Source organism: Schistocerca cancellata, unplaced genomic scaffold, assembly GCF_023864275.1.
Source record: "Schistocerca cancellata isolate TAMUIC-IGC-003103 unplaced genomic scaffold, iqSchCanc2.1 HiC_scaffold_117, whole genome shotgun sequence".
Classification (NCBI taxonomy): domain Eukaryota; kingdom Metazoa; phylum Arthropoda; class Insecta; order Orthoptera; family Acrididae; genus Schistocerca; species Schistocerca cancellata.
In genome coordinates, this window is record NW_026046167.1 from 22,501 (window position 1) to 27,808 (window position 5,308).

Genomic DNA, 5,308 nt, shown 5'->3' on the forward strand with positions numbered 1-5,308 from the left:
GCTGGAATTACCGCGGCTGCTGGCACCAGACTTGCCCTCCAATAGATACTCGTTAAAGGATTTAAAGTGTACTCATTCCGATTACGGGGCCTCGATGAGTCCCGTATCGTTATTTTTCGTCACTACCTCCCCGTGCCGGGAGTGGGTAATTTGCGCGCCTGCTGCCTTCCTTGGATGTGGTAGCCGTTTCTCAGGCTCCCTCTCCGGAATCGAACCCTGATTCCCCGTTACCCGTTACAACCATGGTAGGCGCAGAACCTACCATCGACAGTTGATAAGGCAGACATTTGAAAGATGCGTCGCCGGTACGAGGACCGTGCGATCAGCCCAAAGTTATTCAGAGTCACCAAGGCAAACGGACCGGACGAGCCGACCGATTGGTTTTGATCTAATAAAAGCGTCCCTTCCATCTCTGGTCGGGACTCTGTTTGCATGTATTAGCTCTAGAATTACCACAGTTATCCAAGTAACGTGGGTACGATCTAAGGAACCATAACTGATTTAATGAGCCATTCGCGGTTTCACCTTAATGCGGCTTGTACTGAGACATGCATGGCTTAATCTTTGAGACAAGCATATGACTACTGGCAGGATCAACCAGGGAGCTGCGTCAACTAGAGCTGAGCAGCCGGCCGCCCGGGAGTGTGTCCCAGGGGCCCGCGCGAACACGCAAGCGTCCGCTCAATTATTCTGCAAACAGGAGGAGGCTGAGCTCCCCTGCACAATACACCTCGAAACCCTCTCAGGTCCCGGCGGCGCGCAGCGCCGTCCTAAGTACTTGGTCGGGTTCGAGAGAGGCGCAATCGCCCGGAGTTAGGCGAGTAGACGCTTTAGGTGCGACCACCCGTGCTCCCAACTGAGCTTGCCGCTGCCGACAGAGGCCCGGGAGCGTGCTGTCGTGGCATTGCCGGCGGGAGACAACACGCGCCACCTACGGTGACCGGCAGCTCCAACGCCAGCGCCACAGAAGGGCAAAGGCCCCACGTGGGTGCCGAAGCGAACTCTCCCAGCACAGCGCACGTGCCAACACGTCTGCACAACTGCGATACAAACCACCAGCGAGAACCGCTGGGGCGACCGAGCAGCAGACGGCGTCGCGGCGCCGAGTGCCGGGCGGCGGCGCATCCTCAACGCACACAGTCCTCAATCGGACCAGCACACTGCAGATGTCCACCGCGCTTCGCACCGGGCCGGCGAGGACCCACTTTGGCTGCACGGCGCCGCGCGCAGGGTGCCCCGGCGCGCAGCTGCGCCGCCTGCCGCGTCCGTCGGCCGGCGCGCCTGCCACTGGGCGCCCCCACCAGCCGGCTGTAGCGCGTGCGCCCACGCACCGCGCGGCCAGCACGCCGGGCGGCCCCCCCTCACCGGCCGGGGACAGTCCCACCCACCCACAGCCGCGTATCGCTTCACACCCAGATTCACATTCACGTTCGTTGGTATGGTGGGGACCGCTTCGTAGCTGTACCGATCGTTTGCCCTCACAGATGTACCTCCAGCAAGGACAACCGCACCACAACGGGTTACCAGTTGTTCATTTGCGTAACGTCACCAGTAAACGTACACGTCCATCCCCGTTTGCAAAGTCAACTATTATTGCATGCCTGCCTGTCAGGTGTCAAGACACACTACATCCGCTCACATCCACGCAACAAAATGTGCCCGACTAGAGGGCACGTGGAAGGTGCCCCCGTACGTATGCGATGTCCATTGCGCGACCAACTGTCAACCGGCCTCTGTAGCATGTCGCAGATGTGGAACGCGGGGCACCGTGCTATCACATTGTGTGAGAAGAGACTACTACGTCTGCATACACGCGCCACTACATGAACAGACGGCTCATGCTGATCGCCATCCACTGCGTCCATTACTCCCACACGTCTCTATGGCGTACCACACTGCAATGCAGCTGTTATGGGGAGATGACACGTAGCTGTGTACACAACATTCTGAGCGGGTTGCGGTTGGACAATACATTAATGTAACGTGTCATATGCCAATTACAGAGCAGGGTAAGGCACAACTTGGGTTAGGTTAAGGCACAACTTGGGTTAGGTTAAGGCACAACTTGGGTTAGGTTAAGGCACAACTTGGGTTAGGTTAAGGCACAACTTGGGTTAGGTTAAGGCACAACTTGGGTTAGGTTAAGGCACAACTTGGGGTTAGGTTAAGGCACTAACTTGGGTTAGGTTAAGGCACAACTTGGGTTAGGTTAAGGCACAACTTGGGTTAGGTTAAGGCACAACTTGGGTTAGGTTAAGGCACAACTTGGGTTAGGTTAAGGCACACTTGGGTTAGGTTAAGGCACAACGTGGGTTAGGTTAAGGCACAACGTGGGTTAGGTTAAGGCACAACGTGGGTTAGGTTAAGGCACAACGTGGGTTAGGTTAAGGCACAACGTGGGTTAGGTTAAGGCACAATGTGGGTTAGGTTAAGGCACAATGTGGGTTAGGTTAAGGCACAATGTGGGGGTAGATTGCGGTACAAATTGCATTACATTGCGGTGCAAATTGCATTACATTGCGGTGCAAATTGCATTACATTGCGGTGCAAATTGAGTTACATTGCGGTGCAAATTGAGTTACATTGCGGTGCAAATTGAGTTACATTGCGGTGCAAATTGAGTTACATTGCGGTGCAAATTGAGTTACATTGCGGTGCAAATTGAGTTACATTGCGGTGCAAATTGAGTTACATTGCGGTGCAAATTGAGTTACATTGCGGTGCAAATTGCGTTACATTGCGGTGCAAATTGCGTTACATTGCGGTGCAAATTGCGTTACATTGCGGTGCAAATTGCGTTACATTGCGGTGCAAATTGCGTTACATTGCGGTGCAAATTGCGTTACATTGCGGTGCAAATTGCGTTACATTGCGGTGCAAATTGCGTTACATTGCGGTGGCAAATGCGTTACATTGCGGTGCAAATTGCGTTACATTGCGGTGCAAATTGAGGTAGGTTAAGGTGCAACACAGGTTAGGTTAAGGTGCAACATAGGTTAGGTTAAGGTGCAAGATGGGTTAGGTTAAGGTGCAAGATGGGTTAGGTTAAGGTGCAAGATGGGTTAGGTTAAGGTGCAAGATGGGTTAGGTTAAGGTGCAAGATGGGTTAGGTTAAGGTGCAAGATGGGTTAGGTTAGGTGACATAGGTTAGGTTAAGGTGACATAGGTTAGGTTAAGGTGACATAGGTTAGGTTAAGGTGACATAGGTTAGGTTAAGGTGACATAGGTTAGGTTAAGGTGACATAGGTTAGGTTAGGTGACATAGGTTAGGTTAAGGTGACATAGGTTAGGTTAAGGTACAAACTGGGTTGTGTTATGGTACACATTGCGTTGTAGGTACAGTACACGTTAGGTTTGGGTACGGTACACAATGTGGTATGGGATGGCGTGTTGTGGGGGGGAGGGGGGGGGGGGAGGTTCGTTGATATCGACCGTAGGACGTGGATGCCCGAGGCAGCGTCAGTGTGTCAAAGGAGTTATGTCACGTCGGGATGCGCTTTTCGCCAGTGAGAGGGGGCGAGCCGTGTCTGTGGTTGCGGCAGACCTGTGTGTTTCATTCCTGCCAGTGTGTTTGTGCTGTAAGACGAGGCAGTGTGGTGGTGATGGGTGGCACCCCTGTGTAGGACATGTGTGGGTGTTGGTGGCTTCTCTGAGCAATTGTGGTTGTCGGACGAGTGGGGTATTCTGTTTTATGATTGGACCTCCCGGTCTGGTTATCATAGCGTAGTTGGTGTACTGTGGCGGATAGGATGCACCGGACGTTGGTCCATGCTGGTGCTTAGTAGTTGTATCTGTGTCTGTTACAGGCAGAGAGTAGTGTGTGATAGAGTGTGTGGCTGACGTGTGGTTCATTTTGTGTGTACGGACGTTCAGCATGTATAGGGGCATTTGCGTATATAATCTATCATAATCTATCTATGTGGGCCTGCATAGTTTACTGAGCAGTGCTGTGAGGTGACTGAACTACGAGTGACGTACTGATTTACAGCGGAATGATTGCCTTGTACCAAAGATGGAGTATCGGCTCTACGACAGCGTTGGCACCGCAGGAAATGGTCTCGTAAAACGGCCCTCCCACCGTCATCGTTGTGAGGGGGTAGGGACCGCCTATATTCTGAGAGGAGCCCTGTTTGCCACTGGGCGTGGGGTCTCGCATCCTGCGGTTCAGTGCCCCCAGGGAAGCGCGCGGAGGTGGTGCTGCTGCTGCTGCTGCTGCTGTAGCAAGCGAGCTACTTACAGCATGTATAGGGACAGCGGGGAATATGCATATTCGATATAACTCTTCATGAAACGCAAGATATAGGGGCGGATTGCACGTTACGAGTGCGGGAAGAGTCCGCCGTTCATCCGCTGGAGTTGCGATTTGGGCGGTTGGGGTGGGGCACGTGCGGGTGCGGGTGGAGCGATTGTCGGTCGACGACTTCGTGCGACGCAGGCACAGGCGTTGGGGCTCCTGTGGTGGGCAGATGATGCAGGGTTTGTGGGTGGCGTCGGAAAATGGGCACTGTGGGACCTAGCGATGTCGTAGTCGGCGTGGCGTCTCATAGATGGCGGTATCATCGGTGCAGCAGGTCATGTTGCGGGGGACCTGCAGTGGCGGTATTTTTGTTTGTGGTGCGCTCGACATGGTGGGACGTAGTGTCGTCCGATTCGCGTAGATGGAGCTATTGCATGTGGTTTCGTCACATTGTCATAGATGGCGGTGCCGTGTTTTGGAGGTATGGTTGGCGTAGTTTCGTTGGATTCCTGTAGATGGAGGTGTCGTTTCTGGGCCGGATGGCAATGTAGTTTGGTCACATTCCCAAAGATGGCTGTGTTGTGCCTGTGGGCGGCATTGTCAACATCATGCGGTATGGTCTGTTTATTGTGGACGTTGATGGCGTCGGGACCAGAGGGCGCGCGCGAACCGTTGACCACGCGTTATTCACGCAAGCATACTTCGTACTATTTTCCCACCCTCCTATTACTCGTTGCAGATACATGGAAATAATAAACGCCCTCAACGAAATGATGTTCACCTCTGTTGCATCTGTCCACAGGGACAGAACAATTGACGACGTCACAAAACAACAATAATAATTCACTGAGGCACCCCTACAGACTTATCACCACACACACTAACCGCCCCGGGGACTTGCCAACGACACACCCTATCCCAAGTCTATTTTCTTGCGGAGCATCATGTCTTATTATATTTTATTTCACATCCATAGATTAGAGGTATTGTAGGTCACCGTACTGCGGTGGACGCTATGTTACCACACGGCGCTGGGGCCGGCGAAAACTCACCGTCGCCTGCCGGGCACCG

At 53.3% G+C, this 5,308-nt stretch overlaps 1 non-coding gene across 1 annotated transcript in view; it reads right to left on the minus strand.

Moving 5' to 3' along the window:
- LOC126112035 (small subunit ribosomal RNA) overlaps window positions 1-604 on the minus strand; it is a 1,907-nt gene extending 1,303 nt beyond the window's left edge. The window contains exon 1 of the ribosomal RNA XR_007524256.1: window positions 1-604. This exon is cut by the window's left edge and continues 1,303 nt beyond it. This is a non-coding gene — a ribosomal RNA (small subunit ribosomal RNA).
- Window positions 605-5,308: the final 4,704 nt, after the last annotated feature.